General features: G+C 35.2%; 1 protein-coding gene across 13 annotated transcripts in view; it reads right to left on the reverse strand.

Annotated features, from left to right (window-relative positions):
• Dgkb (diacylglycerol kinase beta) overlaps positions 1-25,335 on the reverse strand; it is a 645,864-nt gene that overhangs the window by 600,368 nt on the left and 20,161 nt on the right. Inside the window, exon 1 of one of the 13 annotated variants that reach the window (XM_063238949.1) lies at positions 22,711-22,968. The exons of 11 other annotated variants lie outside the window; for them this stretch is intronic. The gene's annotated coding sequence lies outside the window, so the exon portion shown is untranslated. Of the gene's footprint in view, positions 1-2,067; positions 2,190-22,710; positions 22,969-25,335 lie in introns of those variants that run through there. One more of the 13 variants, XM_063238961.1, reaches the window with a different exon arrangement.

Below are 25,335 nucleotides of genomic sequence, written 5' to 3' on the forward strand. Positions count from 1 at the left end.
GAAAGTATGTTGTCACATCACTATGCATTGTAATTTCTCTCTTTGCTACCTAACAACTGTGGACCGTATAAATACATATTTAAAAGTAGTTGTGCTTTACATTTACATGAATTGGCATATAATTTATTAATATTTATGGATCATGATAGGAGAAGAAGAGATCATTTACTAAAATGTTCATGTTAGGCAAGAAGATGTAGTTTATGATTTGGAAGACAATATAAGTGGTTCATAATCAATATTAAAAAATCCTCTGTCAAATTTTCTTTTATCAACAGTTTTAATATTGAAGCCAGAATTATATCTTGGGTGTCTTATGGCTCCACACACTATTCTCTGACTGTTCTGATTAACATCTATAGGTTCCACCTCCACCTATGTGAAAATGTATTCTAAACTTACCACTAGTACCTATTCTCACCAGGCATTGAGTATTAACTAAGGATCTTCAACCAAGAAACTTACTCATTAAGCAAGATGCCCCCAGGGAAGCTTTCTCTCTACTATCCTGTTTAATACTACTCAGTAACTCCCTAAAATCTGTGTTGTGTGTGCTCAAACAACACTTATACTGAGTAAAATAAAGTGAATAAATACATAAATTTATGAGTATATCATTCAGAAAATATCTTTGCCTTCAGATCAAGATATTCTTTCAATTATCCATGAAAAATTATTTTTCCAATTTTTTACTCGTGGACAAAGACAAATAATTCTGACTTCTTTTCATAAAGTTTATTTTATTTTTAATTGGCAAATAATAATTGTACGTATTTGTGATAGTTCAACAAATATATAAACCATGGAAGAAACAAATCTGTCTAATATATTCATTATCTCAAATGTCTAACTTTTTTTGAATATTGAAAAATCCACTCAATTAACAATGTTTAAATATACATTCCTAGTGATGGTAGTCACTTCACTATCCCGTAGTTTATGGGAACTTACTGGTTGAGTTACCAGAGCCTGAGGCCTGAAGGATGAACAAATTAAGCAGAGTTTGTCAATGTATAAAGTGTAGTCTTCATCAGAAAATTTCTCTCTAACCATTATAGTCCACCCTCTTCTGATTTACCATCTTTAGAGTTATTACTACATAACCATTTATTGATGGAATTCTTATTGTTCTCCATTTTGATATGTTAATGGGAATCAATATTTGGAATACTACACATAACATAGTAAATTAAGGACTGGGACTCATTTCTTATAAAATTTGCATTGAACAATCATGCAAAACATTTTATGAAATATGTATAAAATATTTTAAAATATAAGAATAAACAAAGTTTATACATCAAATTACAAATTATAAACATTTAATGAATCTTTCCTAAGTTTCCAGCACCATTTAAATTTCATGAAATATTAATATATTTAATATGTTAAGTGCTAAATACAGGGAAGTATAAAAATGGATGACCTGTACAAAAGTTTTCTGATCACTACATAGCTGTTATGGTCTATAGCTAGATGTCCCCTAAGGCCCCATGCACTTACATGCAGAGCTTTAGCAAAAGTGATTAGATTACAGGTACATGATTCTCATCAGTGAAATAGTGCATTGGCGAGTTTATATTTAAAATATTCTTTGGAGGTGAAAAGAGTTGGGTCACTGGGGAAATGATCAGAAGGTGCCTCTCCTCCCTTGATCCTTCTGTCTGTTTCTTGCCTGCCGTTTAAAAAATTGTTTCTCCTCTGCCATACTGACCTTCCTTAGAGCCAGAAGACAATGAAATGAAACCTCTAAAATCTATGAACTTAAATTGAGTAAGTAAAAGTTTATTTAGCTCATAGTTTGTGGAGGTTTCAGTCGATAAGCTGCTGGGTCTGGGGCAAATGTAAGAGGGCCACAGTTCATGATGACAGAAAACAGCAAAAGTAAGAGAAAAGATTATTTCTGCCCCTTACATTTTATGTAGGCCAGCTACCCTAGGATGAGTCTAGCACACATAATCCCAGCAATGTACCATGAATCAATCACAAATTCTAGAAACCTGCTCCCACGACTCTATGAGGATTTGGGGAAATGTTCAGTCACAAACCATAACATTCTGTCCCTACCTCCCATAAACATCCTTTATGCAAAAGATATCCAGCGCATCTCCAAGAGTTGTCAAAGTTTTAAGAGTTTCAGTGTTGCTGAAAAGTTCAAGTGTAGAATCTCCTCTAAGGTTCAAGGCAAACTCTTAGCTGTGAATCCCTATACAAATAAAAAGAAAGTTAAACTCTTCCAACACAAAATGGCACAATATAAACATTTCTATTCTAGAAGTTACAAACAGGAGAGTATAAAGGGATGGGACCAAAGCATGTCCAAAATCCAGCAAGGCAAATATTAAGTGCTATACTTCTATGTGGAACATCCAAAGCAGACTCCAGGAGGGCAAATATTAGGTGCTATGGTTCCAGGGGGAATATCCAAAGCAAAGCTCCAAAAGGCTTGTGTTACTCTGCCTCTAGAGCACTTCTTGTCGTCATAGCTCCATGGCTTCTCTCTTAGGCCCTCTCTGCTCCCTCCTCACAGCTTTCCTTAGATGAGCCATGTTCCTGACTTTTCCAAACTTTTGGATTCTTTAGCCTTTAGCCTCACACTCAGGGCCTCACACACTGCATTCTCAGGGAACCTGGCCTTCCAAGCCTTTTGAAATCTTGATGAAAGCCTTCTAAACCTCAGAACTCTTGCATTCTGCATGCATGTACAACCACCATGTGGATGATACTAAGGTCTGCTGCCAGCAAGAGCAGTAGCCAGGCTACCTTCTCTCTTGGCTGTAAGGATCAAGTGCCTGGTCATGGAGCATTCTGAACCTGATTCCGAGGAACAGATTCTCTATGCTTTTGCTGTTTTGGAACCTGATGAAGCTGCTGCCACCATGCTGAAACATGACGCTCTACAGCTTTCTCCTCAGAGCAGTCTTTCCTTTATGTAGTTTTGAGGCTTGTGATACCCTCAGTGCATCTTTTCTTTTCTCCTGTTCCTTCTCAGCAATCAAGATTTCCTCATCTGTATCTTTGCAGTACACAGCTGTATTGGACCTTTCTTTCTGGCCAAAGTCACAATGTTTTAAATCATCCTTCTGAGATCTTTGTTCTTGATTTGCAACATAAATCTAGCTAAAAGCCCCCAATAATAGCCATGCCAAAGCCTCAAAATTCAACTGCCTTTAAATTTCTTTGCCAGATTAATTGCTCCACTGCCCTTAATCTTAGTTTCAGGCAATGACTCTGGACAAGAGCAAAATGCAGACAAACATTTTTTGTCAAGCCATAACACACACCATCTGGACTCTAAAAACCAAAGCAGTCATTCTTCCCAGCAGAAACCTCCCAAGTCAGGTCTTTATGAGCAGGTTTTCTATCAGCCTTCTGGTGTTCTGTGCTTTTACCAGAATCTCTCCCCACAAAAAAACAGCGTAAGGCATTACAGTTCTGCTCTTTCGGATGAACCTTTCCAAACTCTTCCCACAAACCATTCCCAAGGGCTCTTGAACCACATCATCAGGTACAGTCACAGTCAACAACCCCAATTTTCTGGTACCAAATAGTGCCTTGGTTACTTTTCTCTCATTACTTAGACAAAATATGTAACACTCACAATGAAGGAAGGAATGATTTATTTGGCTCACAGTGTGTGGAGGTTTTAATCCATAAGCTGCTGGGTCTGAGGCAGAATGGCAAATGCAAGAAGACAAGAGTTCACAGTGGCAGAAAACATCAAAAGTAATGAGCAAATAGGACAAAGTGCAAAGAGAAGACTTTTCTGTCCTTTATAACCTATGTAACCCCCCCCCCCGCCCCATTGGTGGATGTAGCAATAACACACAGAACCTCAGCACTGGACCATGAATCAATAACAAATTTTAGAAATCTGCCCTCACGACTGTATAAGGCATCCAGTCACAAATCATAACATTCTCAAAACTTTTTGTTAAAACTTCTATGATTGATAAGGCACTTCACCCAAAATAAAGCTATCACCAAGACAGGATTTATAGTCTGAAGAATATAAACCTCCTTAAATTCTTCATGAAGCAAAGGGCAAAATGGTGATTCAGTAGAACTAAAAATAACTGTGAGTTTGTGAATAATGAAGACTCAAGTATCATAAGTCATTGCTGGGGTTTAATTTAGTAAGAATCTGTTGTGCATCAGTTTGCTTATATCATTCATTACGTATTTGGCCACTTTTAAATTATGCTAATTTCAACAATAAAATGTTATTTCCAAATAAGAAAGTGATGGGATAAAGTTAACAAATATTTAATGTACCTGCTACCAGTGTATACTCCATAACACACAACCAAAGTCATAAACTATTCAAGTATTTTGCTGTTGAGCCCAGAGGCAGGCTCAGAATCCTTCTCTACATAGCACTGTAGACAAATATTAGTAGTTGATTGATGTTACTACATTCTATGAAACCAGTTTATCAGTCCTTGTTTCAGAATCATGGACATTGCAGAAAGTCACTATGCTGAAGTGTTCATCTTATATCGTTCTGGCCTCCCAGTGCCTAGCACAGGTCCTGATTAGGGACATTTAGGTTAAATGTAGGTTGATGTTAATAATATAATCTATTAAATGATGTTTATGTGATGCAATGGTACATTCATAGTTTTTTTCAAAAACTCAGGTACCAGCAAAACTTCTCAAATTGAATTAGGCTTTTTTTTGATGATATCACAATTTCACAATAGTAACCAATTTAAGATCCCTTTCTTTAAGACATTATTCTAGCTTCAATTCTAGCTGCTAGCAATGGCTTCCTGCTTTCTCAAATATTGACATTTTGTGCAATATATATTTAACTTAAAATTGGGAGCCAGTCTGAAAGAAGTTAAGAATTCAAGATTTTATTTGCAGATGAAAACAATGCAAATCGTTAGAAATAACACATTAAAACTCTTTGAATAAAATTCTTTGTCTCTAATGCTGATGTGTAAATTCTAAAAAATATTAATGAAAGTAAGAATCATGTACAAAAAAGACTCCAATATTAGAAAAAGCCAAATAGTCTAAAATACAAAAAGCATTTTAGTTAAGAAAAGGAGTTTGCAAAACATCACCTAATCTTCATAGCAATAATCTTTTTTTTTTTTAATAATCTTTTGATCTTGAAAAGTTCTTGTCTGGTTACAGCTATCTGACACAGAAGGTTGATTCAGCCACTACCCTTTCCTTTTATACCTCTATAGTCATCAGTTCAAATATTCACATTAGCCAATCTTTACTTATTCCAGGGTAGAGACAAATAAGCATCTTGACATAATGCTCTTATTATCATAATAGCCTGGCTAATGGTACGTAAGTGACAGTATCTAAAAATATATAATGGATTAGTTTTCTCATACTGTCATCACAATGATAAAGGAAACGAGTAAGACCAAAAAATCCTGAGCTCCTTTTGAGTTTAGAAAGTCAAATATAACAAAGAGCGGAAGTTCAAACACATTACATTTTTAAAAATTTTGAGCAATATAATCATTCTAATGTCAACTACCCGAATTAACTCATCATAGGCTTATACATACTTTATATGTGAATATATGTGCACATATTTTATAATAACATATACATGCACAATCATTGTAGAAAATTTTGTATTTCATTGTTTCAGTGCAGTTTGCCTTACAGGCCGGACTATGAATTCACTATTACTGAAGACCTCTAATTTGAATGGAATTTATTTAAATATTATTATTTTCCACTTTAATAAAGATAATATTTATAATTAAGGAATGAGTATGTTTATATTTTATATTACTAACTTCTGAAATATGATGTAGCTAATAAAATCAAAAGTATGAGCAATAATTTTATTAATCACAATATCAAAAAATGAGGGTATATTACTAATACTGGAACATATACAGTAGGGCTTTTGGACAATTTATCTTTGAAAAAATTTGACTAGGAGATCCAGTACATCAAAAAAAATGAGGTTCAGTTTCTCTAGTTGAGAATGAAAAGTACAAATATTCTGTATTGAAGAGTACAAATATTCTCTACATCAAGCACAAACTTACCCCCAAGAAATCTGTTTTGTAAATGCACCAAAAAAATAAAATCTCAGATCCTCTGCTCTGCCTCAGGCTCTTTGATTGCCTCTACCATTTCTGTTTCATCAGGATTTATTATACCACAGTTGAACTCATTGATCATTTGAGTAGACTTACATTGACTATAATGCAGTTTTTGTGGAGACAAGCTATTCTATTTGATACTACCAGAAACATTGTGCATTGCCTACATTTTGAATTAAATTTAGACAAAATAAATATAGATTCAATCATTTATGTTAATACGGTCAGAGGCACATAATATATAAGAATCTCAATTCTCCTATCTACAAAACCAGACCAAGGGATTATAGTAAGGAAAACTATTATGCTACGTTACAATACAGCATAAAATTCCTTTCTACTTACTTACACACACAGGTATACACAATGGAATACTTGATATCGTTCCACTACATGAAAAAAATGATAAAAAGTGTTGATAAATATTGGTACAAAAGTTTGAATTCATAAAAAAAGCTAACAATTGCAGCAAAATTGTACCTTCAGGTTCAAGGCTTTATTTAAAATCAGTCCGCCCCCACAGATTTATTATTAGATGCATTATAATGTCTCAGATGACATGTCCCCTGCATATAAATTTTCAAGTTGTTTTTCCAAAGTAAGTAGGTGGAAAAAATATCTTTGCAATATTTTCCCCAACCCAGATCCTTTTATTTTCGTTTTACTAACTTATGGGCAAAAAAAAAAAAAAAAAATCAACAACTAAATATGTTGGCATAACACAATAGGAATCTGTTCATGGTAAGGGATTTTTCTTCTCTTTTAGAAAGTAATGCATTTTCTTGGAACTCTGGTTAAATAAATGGGATGGAATGAAGACACATTTCTTGAAAATCAGAGAAAGCATATGAAACATATGATACTGCAACTACAGTTTGGGCAGTATCACATAAAGAGAAGTGATCATGAATAAATGAAGCTGTGTCTACATGATACACATAAAGTTTCATTCCTCTGTTTGTTTACCATCTAGAATCTTCTATTTTTTTCTAACATCTTTTTTGACAAAATCTGTCATGCCTACAAAAAATATTATATTCAGTGAAAATATCTGTATTCATTGAATCAAATCATAAACTAAGTCCTAAACATCTATAAATACTTTTCTTATCTGGTCTGTGCTATTTAACAGATTAGTAGCACACATCAACTTGTTTTCAGAAAAGAACATTATTTCGTGGGTTGAGGCAAGAGGTACTCTGTCAGTTTTAAGGCGAGCCTGGGATACATAATGAGCTCAAGGCCAACCTGAGCTACATAGTAAGGTCTTGTCTCAAAAATCAAAACAACAATAATTAATAAATTAATTAGTGTTTGGGTTAGTTTATCATTTGCTAATGGCTGTACTTAGTTCTCAGAAGATACTTACGAATACATCTCTACTTTTAGACTTGTGTGCGAAAAGTGTGAAAAGCTTACACTGACCATGTTTAATAAAAGCCCTTTTATTCATGTAATAATACCACAATGCTGGGGAAGTCTCGTTGCCATGTACCACATCTGTACTCTTTCCAATCTCCAAGAATTTGCACGTGGTTTTAACTGCAACAATATTATTGCTCAAATAAGACCAAAGGTTGGCCTTATTCCTAATCAATCATCAAATATTTTCTGGAAATGTGGTTTTGGGCAATCACTTTGCTAGTGTATTTTTATTATCCTCGTACACAACTCCCCTGGCTTGCATGTGACAATGTTTTGTAGTTTATATGTAACTGATTTTGTTTTCGCATGTTCTCAGCAGAAAAGTGTGTTTATTTACTAAGTTAACTAACAAATTTAAATTGTCCTAAGAGTTAATAAAATAATTTCTGACAGTACAGAGTTCTACAAATAGTCTGTCAAAGCTTTTTGAAAATATGATGATGTGTTATAGGAGAAAATCACATATGGGACAATTAAATGACACAGGTTTTAGGGGATTATCAACATTTTATGCTTTCTGTAGAATTAGGACCTATTTTATGAAGTTATATATTGAAATAAAAGAAAGATTCATATCTGTAACAAAGTTCTACAAGAAGATACAAATAGATTTTCATTCCAACTAAACTATGTAACTTCGGGATTGTCTCATAACATAAAAAATGCAGCAATATTTTACAAAAAAAATAGATACATGCAGAATGTGTGTCAACAAAAGTCATCTGACTTGCACAAATAAATCTGTAATCCATGCTGACAAGAAAAAGGGAAAATCATGCTAATAATAATTCAGAATATTTATTCTTCCGTCTTTTATTTTATCTACCTTTATAAGTTATCAAAGTAACATTCTTTGCTAATTCTTTTTTTCTTAGAATTTTCAATGCTTCTACATTCAAGCTTTAAGACGAGATAGACAATTCTTCTTAAGGAAGCAAGAGGCATTATGGTAACCATTGTTGATAACCTTGTACTCTGTTTATACATCATGTGCTATGTCTATCCTTGGTTTTGACTGACAGCTTTGTTTTATCATGTTTGATTTTATTCTCTTACAAAAAAAAGTAATAAGATCTAAGGGAGCAATAAAACCCAAAATGTGTAACTTTTGTTGTAATAAAGAGAGGGGGAAAAAAAAGTGCCCTAAAGCATACAACAGCAAGTGTGTTTAGGTGTGTTAAATAGATGACCATATTAGTATTTTTGTTTGGATAATTGCACACAACTATTTGCAGTCTCACTGTTTGAATGTTCGCTTTGTATGCTTTGATCCTGTGACCTGAATAACGGTTTCAAAAATGATATGTGTAATCTATTAACTGGTGATATCTTACTGGGTTTTTTTTTTTTTTTTTGTAGTTCTATATTACTTGTACCCTTACACTGTTTTGTTTTTTTTTCTGTTTTTTTTTCTCTTTTTCCTTTTAAATAAAAAAAGACTATCAGTAACCCAAACACATTTTTATTGCATGATTGCTATGTTCAGAGTCCTTATAAACTATACTTTTATTGAGTTGAAAAAATTAAGAGCTAAATATTTATTATTTATATATGATCTGTTAAAATCCTACAAATTCATTTGGCTTTCATTGTATTGAATTGATCATGAGTATTGTATATTTTACTTAATGAGCTATAGGTTATAAGATCTTTAGTCTATTAAACTTTGTATCAAAAGCCTTCAACATCTGTTTAAACACCACTGCCAAAATAATTGCTACAGCTCTACACGTCAGTTCATTTTAGAGCTCGCAATTCATGCTCTTATTGGAAGATAGTATGTACTATGAACTTATGCAACCAGAAAACACAAACTGTCATACGGATTCTGGATATATTTGTTTTAGGAAAGAAGTAACGTATATCTAAATGATAGTTCACAGTTCATTGTAATGTAGCTCTTCCCAAATAAGGATGAATATAAATCCTTTATATTAATATATTTCAAATTATTCAAAACCTGAGTTATAGGATATGCTTTATATTAATATATTTCAAATAATTCAAAACCTGAGGTATACAATATGCTATTTAGGTGTTTGATAAGTTCATTTTAGCTAGGCAGAAACAGTTAATGAAACAATTTAATATGGCAAACTTTCATGATTTGTATTTAGTAAGTGACTGCTGTCAAATTTGTATTACTTGAAAAATGTAGATTGTTTCCATCAATTCACATGTGACTTTATTCCCCATCCTTGAAACACTTAGTTCTTTTTTTTTTTTTTTTTTTGTCTTTTTCTTTTTTTTCGGTACCAGGGATCGAACTCACGACCACACACCTACAAGGAAGGCGCTTATGCCGCTGAGCTAAATCCCCAGCCCCTTGTGTAGGTCTTTCTTCAAGTTATTTTTGATATTTAGTGCTTTGGCTCTTAAATTAATACTTGCTTCTATGTAAATATTTATGTGTTTAAAATGTTGTAATGCTAGCAGCAAACATTTCAATATCCTAAGTATGTATATTAATTTTTAAAATGCCTTTCTTACATCAAAAAAAAAAAAGTCTAAAAATACAGCCCCCATAGATGGGAAGCAAAATCAAGCAGGATGTTCATTCTTCTCCATGTTAAATTAACTATATGATGAAATAATCCCACAACATAAAGCTTTTATATGGTGAGTTATAATTCTCTATAAATGAAATAACCGAGAAGCTGTTCAAAGTGACTAATGCATATCAGTTGTATGTCTGATACTTGACTTCTCAAGTAACAGGACTCTAATTTTAAGGAATGACATTTAAAGAATACTTTTTTAAGTCACCCCACGAAGTATACTCAAAATCTTCATACTGCATAGCAATCTTCAAAATAGTGCCATTTTTGTTTCTACTTAAAAATATCGATTCTTCAGAATCCACATGGAAATTCATAACTAGGGGACTTAATTTCTACTGTAGGATTAATTCAATAATTTTAGGGAGAAGATAAAACTTTAACAACCAGAATACAGCAAAGGTAGTCCCAAGCAGAGAAAGTATCCAGTTTTCATTTCTAAGGTAAAAGAATAACATTTTTTCAAAATAACCTAGAAGCTAGCTATTGTTTCTAGAAATAGGTAGGCAGTGCTATGGTCCCCTGAAGGGAAAGTTGAGGAGCAGGCAAGAGCTGAATGGCACTGGACAGTGATATAAGTATGGGTTGCATTCTAATGAAGAAAAAGAAAAAATCACTGAATGACACTGAGCATCAATAATAAAGACAATATTATGCAATAACTTAAAATTGCATGTATAGCTCTAAAATTAATGCTGTATTTAACACTATGTATACATATCAAAACCAGTAACGTTTCTCCAGCCATGCTTAACCCTAATTTATAGCCACCATAAAAGTTCCATGTATAAATTTTTCATTGTTTATACAACAGCTTCATTGTATACATACGGAATAATGTTTTGCTATTAGCTCAGCTATATCAGTGCTGATGTTTATTTGCTTCTGTTCCTATGTTTATGTTATACTAAAAAATGTTGTAATACAATCCTTTGCCACACATCCCTTTGCTCCTGAATATTTACTTTATTGAATAAATGAATAACAAGGCTCTGTTAAGCCAAAAGACACAGAAAATATGAACTTTAATAAATTATGACAAAATACTTTCCAAGTATTTCATAGTAATTTACAGAATTGTTGACAGTTCATAAGAGAATCATTTCCTTATGCCCTTGCCAATATTAGATGTAATCAAATGTTTTGAAATTTTCCCAATCTCGTGAGTGAACTTTGGGTTTTACTGTTATTATTGGTGCTGTTGTGACCATTATTTCATTTCTAGGACAACTACTCATATTATGGGTGCCTTTGCATGTCTGGCTATTAGGATGACTTTTATAAATTGCTTTTATTTAATAATTTCTATGATTTTGTCGTAGTATATAATTGACATTAAGATGTCCTTGAACACTAGAGAAATGATCATTTTGCCTTTTAGAGGCAATAGTTTCCTCACTATAAATCATTTGTTTTGATTTTCATTAATGTATCATTTCTGTAAAGATGCTTTAAATTTCCATATATTAAAACTGTCAAAACAACTTTCTCCCATTTTTAGAAGGTAAATTGAGTCAAGACATTGTGCAAGAGTTTGAGATATATATCAACAGCCCAGTACGTGCTTGGCAAGCATGAGGCTCTGAGTTCAATTCCTGATACCAATTTTTTTTAAAGACTGTACACAAATAATTAAGTCATAAGTATTTTTCAGCCTTTGAAAATATGCAAATAATTAGCAGGTCTCATTTCAATACAGTACTGACTGTTTTATGCCAATAACACTCTGTGCATATCCCCACTTTCTGGATTGTGTACTTCTGTTCACCTTCCTATTTGCTCTTCATCTGATTGCTAAACCCACTAAAAAGCAATGGTTAACTCATAAAAACTAAACAAAATGCCAATAATCATATCTGAGAATACCTTAAATGACTTACTTCTAAAAGAGATGCAAAGGAATTCTATGCCATAATGTAAAGTTTAGTATTTACTGCTTCCCATGACAGTAAGTACCTTTGTGTCTTTTGATAGACTTATTGCTGTATTCCTTTGATTAATCAACTCTGATAATCAACTCATGTTACAATTCTCCTTTGAATCATCACTGATACTTTATGTCTTCATTAATTGAGCAGAATGACGTCTTTGAAAAAACTTCATTTTGTATTTCATGAAAGTCAGTTTGTTAGCATTTTTTTTTCCTTGTAAATCTACTTTAATAGCCATTTCCTAGGCAAGAGACTTTGGTATCCCAAATAGAATGCTTAAAAGAGACAGACATATACCATGAATGTAAAAAGTAAAAACAAAACTAAGTGTGAGTGTGTTGGCAGTTTGGAGAAGAGCCACAGCAGAGAGACAAAGAACGTGGTGAATAACTGATGGGTTAGGACACAAAAGGATAGGGTTCTGCGGAGGAACCCAAGGTGCTTTTCTCTCAGCAGCAGAAAGAAGACAGGGTTTACACATTAGCAGTCAGAACTGAATTCAGTGTTGAAATTTCCCTTGATATTTCTATATAAAATATGGGCTTTGGTTATCAGAGGTTTGGCTTAAAGATAATAGCAGACTTTTCAAGGAGAAAAGTTCATTGTCATTTTAGATAACGTAAAGACATGCTTTTCAGAAAAAAAGGATACATTATGGTTTGGATAAGGTATTTGGTTATAATGATGAATATTTAAAGATTTTTTTAAATATATATTGTCTCCTCCCTTCTTGTCTTTAATTTTTTCTCATTAGGGAATGCTTTTGTTATTCTTCGAATCAAGTCACCTTCTAAACAAATTGTTTTTACTTCCTGTGTGTGACACATTAAGACCGTGGTGAGTCCCATTACGTCATGCAACTATCAAGTTCTTTCAGTTCTATGCTACAATGGGGGGAGAAGTTCTGTTTTTAAATGACCATAGACTTCACTTTTTTGTTGTGTCAAGACAGCTTGTGAGTTATAAATAAATAGAAAGCCATGCCAGATTGACCTTCTCCTTTACCTTAAAAAGTTTTTGCAGCTTTTTAAAAGATCTGTGCTTGTCCTGCTCTGCTTCCCAAACGGAGATAAATATGTTTCCTGACAGCCTGATGTTTTTTTCTGAGGCAGCACTCCATCCATCACTCTGCTCCTAGAGCACATTTTCCAAATCTTGACAGAAACATCCCTGAAGCCTTCAAAGGGGAAAAAGAAACCCTCACCTCAGGCTTTGTAAATTACCACCAAGTATAGCCATGAATAAATGAGAATCAATCCCAATTCAGACTTTTAGAACATCCTAAAAAGGAAAAGAAAAGAAAAATAGCAGCTCATACTTATGGCCATTGCTAGGCAGAGCTCAAATCAGAGGAAATTAGGCAGGAAACAGAGAATACATTAAATATCCGCTTTTATGCCACTTTTAGAAGAAGGTAATTATTGGAGATCTCTGAGTGGAATGGTATGAAGCTTGTGTGCTATCGTTTCTCCTAAAGTGCTTCCTCCAAATTATGTAAAACTCAGGGAGGCGGGGAAATAAAGAAAAACTAAAGATTTAGAACACAAAAACAGGGACAACCTTGCCAGAAGAGCTTAGTTAAAATGCACTCTGAGTGCCTGGGAGCCGTGCAGGAAAAGGCATTAGCCTTGATTGGTTTAGAAGACTGCTGACCTAACAACTGCTGTCCTGAAGAGAAAAGATGTGGGCTGGGTAATGCTGTGTTCACTGTGGAGCAGAGAACCCAAATCAGTCTGTGCAAGAAGGAAAACAGAACCGACACCACTGTCGAAGGAATGGTCTGGTTGCATTGAAATCATTCATGCAAAGGTAACGGGAAAACTATGAACGCATGCAAAGAAATTCCCTGTCCAGGACGACTGCTTCCTGCATAAAACAGTCAGCACTGTACTGAAACAAGACCTGGTACTCACTGCAATATTTTCAAATGCTGATACATTCAAGGACTACCTTGGACTGCACATATAATAAAGCTAAATATGTATATGGGGTTAATAAGATACTGTGTCAGGCTGTATAAGATGCAGTATAGCAGAACCTGTAGTTAGAGTAGAAGAAGGTTGGGAGAGGAAAGGGTATTTCCTAGAGACAGTGTGCTAGAAAGAGATGAGAAACGGGACAGAACGAAGTTGTACTGTGAAAAGGGTCTGCCTAGAGAGGAAAACAGAAGGTCTTAAGCAAAGGAATGCAGGTGACAGGAAATGGCGCAAGGAGACCATGGAAAAACATGCTCAGGAAGGGGCCAAGTGTGCCTAGCTCCATAGCTGGGCGTAGTCCAGGCTAACAGAGCAACAGAAACTGCATTCACGGAGATTCATCTTGTGTCATAAAATATCCGGAGAGGATCTTGTGAATATTAGTCAAAAAAGTAACCATGCAAACAAATTGTTACAATTAAGTCTACTTAACAAACAGAGAATTATGATTAAATAATCAAAATAACTAACTTGATCAAAGTGATAAAGCCGAGAATTTAAACCAGGTACTTTCAAATCACTGTGCTAACAACTGTGATAAGCAAAAGGGAATCTACAGATGTTTTGTTTGTTGTTGTCTAAGTGCCCCACCAAAGTAGGCCTACAGCTTATTTAGAAGGAAAGGGGAATCATGTTAGGAAAGAGAACAGGAGAGTAAGAAAATGCTGGTCTTAGTTAATTTCTTGTACTGAGACACAGTACCCAATGCCTGGAAATGAAAGGAGAAAGGTTTATTTGGGCTCACAATTTGTAGGAGTTTCAGTCAGTAGTATGCCAACTTCAAGGCAGAATGTCATAATGGAAGGATCTGGGGAAAAAATAGGCTAGTCACATTATGGGATCCAGAAAGCAGAGAAAAAAGGGACCAGCTAAGGAGGGAATTAAACCCTCCCGGGTCACAACCCAACTGACTCAACTTTACAGACCAGAGTCCCACCTCCTAACAGCGAGTCAGCTATAAACTCACATAACCCAGTCACCTCCAAAAGTCCCACTTTGAACACATGAGAACTGGGGGGCTGGTGGGAGTAGCTGTAAGTCATAACACTGCTATAGGAAAATTGCTAGTAAATGTCAAAAAAGGATCAGACAAGGAATGCATCAAAAAGGGACCAAGAGTGAAGAAGAGAACAGAGTGTAACTACAGCTGAGTGAAATTCAAGATTTGGAAACTGCCTAGTGTAGACAGAAGAGAAAAAGAAGTGGAAACATAAAAACGGAGCAAAATTCAAGTGATGGAATTTGAGTCAGCAAAATGAAATCCAGGAGGAAGATACGAGGAGAAAGCATCCCAAGATGACTGAGAGCTGAATTAGCAAGGAGAGTTAGAGAGACGCCAAAGAACTCAGCTTTGGTACTATTTTGTGGGTAGGATATGCTGTATACATGGAGAAGTCCAGAAGGCTTTCCAGAATGGCTCATAGGTCCCTAAGATTCCTGTTTAAAGTGAATTCAGTAGCTTCACAGAAATTATAGGAAGCCAAAAGAATCTCACCTCAGTTCTCTTTCCAGTAGTGAAAAATGTCTCCTCTGCTACAAATAGAGAAGGCTCCAGGTCATTCTTGAGTCCTCTGACCCTTTTATTGAGATAGTTACATTCAATCTGTCACAACCACTAAAATTCATCTTTCTCACCAATTACACTATTACTAGTATAAGCCAGGCTCAAATACCTCCTCATCTTTATGATTACAAGGCTTGCAGACTCGATAGTAACTTCCATCTGGTTGAAAAATAATATTTCCTGTGTACTGTAGGTACCATAATCTCATCAAGCCTGTTATAATCGCATGTTCCTATGTTGCTAAAATCCCAATCACAGCCAATGCTCTGAGGCCAAAGACGAAACAGACTTGTACCGTACGACTCCTGCTTAATCTGGTCCAGTCAGGATGGACTTCTTTAGCTCTCCAGTTTCCCTTGTGCTAATCCCCTTTAACATGCTTCCTTGCCTTCATTATATAGCTAGTTAAGAGCAATGCAACTCTCACATTTCTTTACTTACAATCAGGTCTTCAAAACCCATTTTAAATCCTCTGGCATGTATCAAATAATACGGTTAATTTAGAATATTTCAAGCATGAGTTTTTCAGTTTATTTGTTTCTGTCTCCTTTTCAGTACCATAATGCACACTTTTAATCTCCTACGGTCAGGCTTTTGTGTCAACCATTCCAACGAAGCTTCCCTGTTCAGCATGAGCAAAAATCATTCATTCTGATTCTGTGGCCGATTCAGGGCCATCATGCTGATCCTCAGATACGACTGACCTATTTCAGGATCACTCTCCTTTTTACACACTTTGTTATGTGCCTTCCTTGGTAGAGGCCCCTCTAGCTTTTTCCTGTCACTCATTCAGTTACTTTTGCAAATTTCTCTACTTATTTTCTAACACAAAATACTACCTCATGCCAAGGCCTTGTACTTACGTACACACAATGACTGAGGTATCTCTGTACTTTCTCGGTCTACATATACCTTCCATATTTTATCTGCAACAACTTCCATTCATTTCAGCCTCATAATTTAATATCACCACTTCAGTACCTTAGAAGCGTTTCCTATTTAAGCTTATTTTAGTAAAAATGTGTCACCATTAGTTGCAATATATCCACTTGACTTGAGTAGGAACTGCCCAGGAGTTTAGTAAAGTAATTCTCTAGGTGTATCTGTGGGTGATGGACATAGAGGCCAGGGAAATGAGAAGGGAAGACCTGACGCCATATGAGTGGCATCAACCAATATGCTTATAGCCTGCACGGAACATAAAGGGAAATAGGAAGGAAGTGTTTCTCTTTTGGAAAAGCTCATCTTCACCACTGCTCTGGACAGTGGTCTCCAGTTTCTTCAGTTTCTAACACAGATGTACACTGGCAGCTCAGTGAACTCGGACTCATGCTTATCCCTGGTTCCTCTGGTGTGCTTTCTGACATTTGCTGGGACGGAGCAGCTGCTGGGTTCTCTAGATCTCCCTCACGTATATGGTCATTGTGGATTCTTCAAGCTCTGATCTCCGACATGGCCATTGTGAATTCTTTCAGCAGTGATACTGTAAGCTGCTTCAACAAATCCACTGTGTATTTATACATATATATTCAATTGATTATTAGCAGGATTATATGTACTTATTTATAAGCATACATATATTATTTTGATTTTGCATAATTACATATATATACATATCTATCTATATATATCTATATCTATATCTATCTATCTATCTATATATATATATATATACACAATTGCTTAGTTATATATTGTACTGATTTTGTTTTCCTAAGGAACCCTAACTAATACAAAGGATAAGATATTTTAAAAATAAGTCTAAAAATAGCACATTATTTAAAATAGTACACAGTTGAGGACAAGGCTAAAGTACCTGCCTGGCAAGTGCAAAGTCATGAGTTTCATCCCTAGTACCTAAGTAAAATAAAATAAAATAAAATAAATAAAATAGACACATTCATTATTGTTTTCTTCTTGCTCTGACTTATTTTCTCTTACATAGAATTATATTAGACATTTGATCATTATTTTCTATCTCTTCTACAAAAACAGGAGTTCTTTAATATAATGTTGGGCACTAAATTTCTCATGCTCAGAACTTGGTGCCAAGGAGATGCTCAAAATGTGTTTTTTAAATTAGATAATAGATCAGCAATTAATGCCAATCAGTCTCATTAAGCCGAAAACTCACTGGGTACTGAAACTGTTTACAAGTTTGACTCATATTGTTTTCCCAGAGCCTGTCAATTTGTTTTTATCAATTGCTTTTGACTGTCTGAATAAATAAAATACTCTTAGAGTAGTGAAGTATTTACCGAAGAGAAGAGATTAAGGCTGCAAAAAGAGTAAGAATATTCAAACATGTGGCTCAGCAGCACAGCACTTATCTGGCAAGCACAAGTCCCTAAATTTGATTTCTGGTGAAAAAAAATATATAGATATTATACATATTATAATATATATAATTATAATATAATGTATATAATTATATATATATATATATATAATAGCAAATGACAGGGTGATATGAATTGCTAATGGTTAACTGCTAATATTTCATAACGAGAAAGTTACTAATATGTTCAGGGTCGATTTGAGTTCTGGTCCATAATGACAGAGATTGCAATTAGCTATTTAAATAATAGGAAGCAGAGATAGAGGCCCTAAAACTTAGTATGACATGCTATTGTTTCTATCATGGAGGTTCCTTTAATCCCATACACAGGTGGCACACTGTCCTGTGTTGCACTAAACTCTCTCGCTTGTCCAGTTAAGTGTTGTACTTATTCTCTCTCTCAAAATGTAAAAAGCTGGCCCTCTTCATCTTCATCTTTGTGTGAATAAGGAGCAATACCTCTAGAAAAAGCAAGGATTGATCATAACTTAGACTACATTTTGTCCAAGAGTTAGGATCAAAACATGAGGAAAATTATTTTATAAGAGAATTAGGAAAATAAAGTCCTTGGTGCCCTAATGTAAGCTGAAACCAGAATGGATATAAAAGAATGAGTGATCTGAAGATAAGACTTGTGATTTCTTCAAATTTGTGTTGCTCATTCTCCTTCATGTTCATTTTTGTAAAAAGCATGCATATATCAAAAAACTGCAAGGGAAGAACATTGCTGAGAACTTAGGTTTTAAACCTGACTACGTGTAAGTAATGTTTGAACCTTATTTAAATATTGAAACCGAGAAGCTAAAATGAACAAGACTCAGGTAATGCTTCCTGGCCTACCAGAACTGTTTAAAGCTTAATGATTTTGCAAACATTAAAAAGATTATAAAGTGGTGTGTCCCTTGGTGAGTATGACATGGATAAAGAAAAACTCTGCAGAGGTGCAGCAGCCGGAAAATGTTAATTATATTATGCACAAAGCAGTAATGAATCTACAAGCCAGTCCAGGAAGGATGTTTTTGTCATTAAGGCCGAACTAGTCAAAATAGAAAGGCTGGTTTAGGTTCCAATACTGCCAAGGATGAGGACCATGACTCAGCTATGGTTGGTGTTCCCTTTGATTTACTATCATACTAGCAAATAGTTCTTGCAAACAATAAACACGAGATTAAATATGCAAGTGAGGAGATTCTCTTGAGGCTTTGCTTTATTCAATGCAAAGGCATTTCTCAAGTGCACCACCACCAGCACCTTGTGCAGTGCAAGGAATCTTCCCAGTAGGCAAAGCACAGAACACAGGGATTTCATTTTTTTGCATCTAATTGGGCAGGAAGCCCTGGCAGCGCTAAGAGGCTAGTCCCTTTCATTTTGGGGAACTATGTTGTTTTAAAGAATCACAGTTCTGCACCTCATTCCTCAGTAGGTCATCAGTATGCACACTGCCTGTACCCCACCTGGAAAGAGAAAGGAGCAAACACTCCTCTCAGAAGTCAGAGCTTCATTTAGAAAACTGGAATTGACAATGGCACCATAGAGAATAATGGCTCTCCCTTAGACACGGAGAGGCCAACAGTAGTTACACACACACACACACACACACACACACACACACACACACACACAGTCCTCTAAGAGGTAAATGAATAGTTTATACTCAATCACTTCAACAAATAAAGTAAAATTAAAAGCACCATATACACTCCCATGTTTATAGCAGCAAGTTTGGAAAAGCTAAATAATGGAGATAACTCATACGATCATCAAGCAATGAATGAATAAAACATGTGTTTTTATTTATACAAGGGTGAGTTTCTCAGCCATAAAGAAGAATAAACTTGAGATATTTTATAGCTAAATAGATGTAACCTGAGACCGTACACTTAAAATAATCACACACATAGGTGTAAACACATGTTTCTTTGGTTTGAGAAACTGAAAGTGTAAATAAGAGCCAAAATGTATAGTAGATATTGTGAAATAAGAAGCAATTGTCCAAAGGAAAGGGGGAATTTGAGGGGAGTGAAAGGGAAAAGAAAAATGAGAGAGGAAAAAAAAAGATAAAATGGAAAAATGGCTTTGTAAATACTAAGGGGATTAAGGGCTAAAGGGAGGAATTGGGAGCAGAAAAAATGTGAAACTAAAGTATATCACATCCAGATACAAATTCCTTATGATGAATGTGATCATTATGTGTATCTAAATTGCACCAATAAATTTAGTTACAAAAGTATCAAAAAGGACCCATTCTATATTGTATTTCAGGTAAACTAAGTTTACCTTTTTTAGGTCACAGATAAATATACGCATAACACTTAGGTACAATTACACAGAAACTATTATAAATTTACAATCGCAATCTATGATTGCTTGAAGTTTTGTAGCTTTACATGGAAAATGTCCACTTGCTAATAGTGTCCCAACTGCTCTGTCCACTGCTATGGGTGAATCCAGCTGAAGATAATTCTTGATAAAAACCAGGCACGCTTTCTAAAATGTCTTTGTTGACCTCATTAGGCAATATGCTTCTATGAAGAGAGAATGAATGGGGGAGACAGGGCTTTGAAGAAACTAGGAATTTGAAACAGGCATTGCCTACTCTGAAAACAAACCTGGAATCGTGATTTTAAAATTCTTATGAATGTTTTTCATGTTTCCTATAAGTATTTAATATGGTTTGGGGGAAAAAACTATGCTTTCTGTTCCCGTTTCACATGGTTGTTTACATTAGAGACCCTGAGAAAGTGATGGCATAAGGTAAAAACAGAAGAGGTGAACTGTTATTCTGTCCACACATGTGACTTCTTTAACCCTTTCTTTACTTGCCGTGAGTCCTCAGCATCTTCGTGCTTGTTCTTGTCAAACATTGAAAGGAATCCTCATCCTTCCACTTCTCTGGGTCCAGATTCTCACTCTGAATGCCAGTAATCAACTCACAAAATGCCACAATTAAAACAAATGGCTGCTAAAACTGTTGAAGCAAAGCTCTAATTTTTAAGCTTGGTCAAATTAAGAATACTCACATTCTCTCATCATGGGTAATTCAATATTATCTCTAGGATGAGCAAATGTATTTCCTACTCGGTACTTGGGGTATGCTAACTGACCGCACTTGAGAAAGTACAAATAATACTGATAAATGGAAAAAAGGAGACAAGTATTTCAGAGAAAGACGGAAATGGTCATGAATCGCTTTAAGAATGTAGACTAAAAGCCAAACTGTTGATGATGCAAAGACATATTTTGTGAAATAACTCATTATCTCCAATTGAAAACTTGTCATTATCAGAGTTCAGTTATTAATCCAATGGTTTCTATGAATCTTCTGCCAGGTACTTATTCGAAGATGTGAGAAAAATAAATATGCAAGCACAGTGTAAGTGTAACTAAGGAGAAAAAGCAGTGCTGGCAGATAGGATACTTTAAGCAGCTTGAGGTCAAAGAAACACATGATCGTAGGAACAGAGGGACAACAGACATTTTCAAAGATACAGAAAAGATGTGCTATGACTCTGATAGCAAGAGATACATGAAACGTGAGGGCTGGTGGGATGTAAGGCTGAAGTATGATGGATATTAATAATCTTAAAATTAAGATTCATGTGTAATTCAATGCTTAAATGTCAGTACCAAAATTGAAAATAAATGACACAAAGAGAAAAAGGTTAAAACACTCAACTCCTTTTTTTAAAGGAAATATGAAGTGGGTTGTTGTTCGTCAGGGCTTTTGGAGAAGGCTAATGCAGAGAGTGAGGAGGAAAAGAAATCGTGGACACTCAGAAGCATTACTTGGGTCGGACTGAGTTTTAAGATCACAAATTCATTATGACACCCATTTTCATGGTTTTCTAGTTTTCAATAGAATTCAATATCCCAAGTGAAAAAGGAAAGTAAGTTTCCTCTATTCAAAAGAAAAAAAAAAGATTTTTCTAGATATAAAAAGAAGTGAAAAAGAATTGGAAGCATCAAAGGTTTGGGCAAGACAGTCATTTAAACTGGATACTTACTATATGAGTAAGTTGGATAATAAAAAAAAAAAAAGAGCAAAGTCTCATTGGAAGAAAATGAGGTGTGCCAGGTACTGGGGCTCGGTAGCAGTTAGGGACAGCAATATGATTACTGCACCGTGATTCTCCAAGTGAGAGGTCTCAGGAACACCAAGATTGGCCATGGAGCCATTAACCAATAAGGAACATCAAATGGAGAAGAGTGTCAGTGCATGTAGGATGATCAAGGGATTCTGCCAAAGGCAATTGACCTGCCAATCTACTTTCTCAGACAAATCTAATGATGAAAGGAGTTATAGATAAGGAGATACTTCCTTTCAGATTTCTAAATCTAGTTGAATAAGAAATGAGATAGTAAAAGAGGAAGAGAGATGACAATAAATTGCAGATGGTACTATTTTTTTTTTTTTTTGTCTTTTTCGTTTTTATCGGTACCAGGGATCAAACTCACGACTGCCTGCTTGTAAGGCAGGTGCTTATGCCGCTGAGCTAAATCCCCAGCCCTCAGACGGTAGTATTTTAAAAATCAAAGCAAATGACAACAGTACAACTCCATCTTGTCTTTGGATTGCAAGTATGTACCACCATTCCTGGCTTTCTATTGGTGGTTTCTATGCCAAACCCCAAGCAGGTGAAGAGAATTATACATTGAGATAAACAGATATCATTAAAAGTTTGAGATAAGCATTCAAATAGAATGTTTCCTCCAAATACTGCCCACCTAGTAGTATGGATTCTGTTAAATAACAGAACTTGTCCAAATTTCAAAACTTCTCCACTTTGCTCAGGTTATTAAGTAAATTTCAATTCCTGAAATATTCTTACCTTAGAGCTACAGAACCTGCGCACCTGTCCACAGTGCTCCTTTCTTCTGGGCTTTTTTTGCAGAGGGTGTTCTTCCTCATCAGTATGAACCCTTGTCCCACACATACAGCTTAGATTTTAACTCCCTCAGGCTTACATATGCATCAAGCAACCCTTTTCTTTTCTACAACATTATTACTCTCCAAAAAAACTCATCTCAGAAAATTAACATCTTCTTCAAATCTCTATCATCCTCCAGAAACAGCTCTGTCTTTCGTGAAAGCCTCATAGATAAAACTTTCTGAGTGAGTCATTCTGCCTCGCTTCCCTGAACTCCTCCTCACTCAACACATTTTCATCTGGGTTTCGCCCCCTCCCCAAGACTTCAGCAAGTCATCTTTAGCTGAGATCACTGGCGCTCACCCTGTGTTCAAATGCAGTTGATGTTTTTCAGTCCTCATCTCAATTAACCTCTCAGCAGCCACCAACAGAGACAATTACTTTGTCATTTTTTGCAGGATATTTTTTCCTGGCCTTTAGAATGTCATAGATTTCTGTTGTTGTGGTTTTCCTTCTCTATGAAAATATACTTTAATTCTTTGCAAACTTGTCTCCTTCAGTTTACTGTAAAAATATGAGGATGCATGAAGTTTTCTTCCTAAAACTATCTGCTTTTTTTCGCTCTAACTTTCCTTCCCAGGGCTCTGACCTACACCGAAGGATTTCACTCCCTTTTACACAACTGAATCTTGCCTAATTTATTGTTCTCACTTCTTTCTCGTATAGTTAACTGTGTACTCAAAGAGTTTTGGTTGGATAAATGAATGGAATATTGGTTTTCATGGAGAAATAAAAACAATTACCTCTAGATACATCTTAGAGACTTTTTTTTAAAATGAACTCCTGGTCTTTTCTCAACACTCAATTCAGTCAAAATTGTGTGTCTAGTACGCAAATCTCTAGTTCTCATCTTCCATAGCATGTGGTTGTTTCTACCACCGCATATAGACTATAGTGTTAAACCATCTACATCAATGTGCTTTTATTTAATTCCCAATTTAAGAGCTCCTAGAACTTCAGTCAGATTCTACTCCTGACTTTCTTTCCAGAAACTCCTGTTCTGATGTGACAGGTGCTCAAAATTTTCGAAAGACTAATTGAAAGCTCACAGCACAGTACTTTTTAAAATATACTGTGGAGTTCTCAAAAACATGTTAATGCCTGCTCACAGAAGAAGGAATCCTGTGATTAAAGAAAGTCAAGGAAGTTTGCATTTTATCCTGTTCTGAGATTTCAACACACGATTACACCCCAAGAGGTATAAGATGGTCTTACATTTTAAAAAATGCTACTTAATCCTTAATGCCTAAACAAGGGACGAATTTTATCTCTTTCCTTCTTTTAACACATATAGTCACATCCTTCAAACAGTTTTCCTTTAATTCTTAACATAGGTTGCATTTTAACTCATTAGTTTCAACAAAACAGATGTTAAAGAGGCAGAGTGGACCATTTGCTTTGTCTAGAATGCTTCTTGCTTATAAGAGCCATATATTAAATCCTCCAACAGGGCTGAGAATAAAATATTTGATCAGTGCAGCATTCCTAAACGATTGACAAATACAAGATCAAAGCTAATAGATTATTTTTTTCTATTTTACAGTTACTAAAATTAAGAATTTATCCATCTATAAAAACAACAATATCACAACCACATTCAAGCTATTCTTTTGTGTTTTTAGTGCCCTTATAAAAATAATATAGTTACCTAAGCGCCAAGCATATCACCATGTAGTCACCTACAAGTAGCAAGTAGCTTAGATAACAGAAGCACCAATAGGTCCCAAGCAGAATTTACTCCTGAAGTTCAAAACCCTACCACGTCGCTTTCAGAATATGTTGGCTAGTAGAGTTTGGACAAACCACCTCCACAAGTAGAGCCTAGAAAAAATAATAACCTCCCTTGAAAGATTTTTGCATTATGCTTTCTTTATTGTGTGACAAGGAAGGGACTTCTATTGCCAAATAGAAAGTTCTAACATATGCTGTGGCGAGCAGCATTATGTAACAATAGAGTGCTCATCTTGGTAACCAGGACTCTTATTAAGAACAACACCACAGCAAAGTGACTCATCAGCCTGGGTGCTCTTTCTCGATTCTAGTAATTTGGGACAAGTGTGGGGAAGTTGCAAGTCGTTGATGTGTGGTGCAAAATGACAGGCTAGAGACGTTACTAAGCAACATTAAACACTTGCATTTTTCTAATCTTTAAAAGCTGCCCAAAGCTGAATAATCCTGTAATATAAAGGGAAAGGGAAAAGCATCGTAGGAGTCATGCTTTTGACTGAATGGAAAGGTTTTGCTCGATAATTCTGAAATTGTGAAATTGTGATTCACTATGAATTCATCTGTCTTGGTTTTAAGCGTTACTTCAGATGTAGAATCCTTTAACATCTCTGTTACCCTTACACTTTCCGCTGTCACTTATATATACTAGGTCTACAATGAAAACCATGGGTTGGGGAGTGGTCCCAATGAGACCTGAAACCTGCATGTTCCCGGGTAACTTGGTATTAGCCGTTTGTTTATTTCTCAGTGCTGTTACAACACAAAAAGCAACAGTGACACGAAAACGTATAGTTGTTC

The sequence above is a fragment of the Cavia porcellus genome, unplaced genomic scaffold (assembly GCF_034190915.1).
Source record: "Cavia porcellus strain 051 isolate PalLab524CR breed Dunkin Hartley unplaced genomic scaffold, mCavPor4.1 scaffold_2, whole genome shotgun sequence".
Lineage (NCBI taxonomy): Eukaryota > Metazoa > Chordata > Mammalia > Rodentia > Caviidae > Cavia > Cavia porcellus.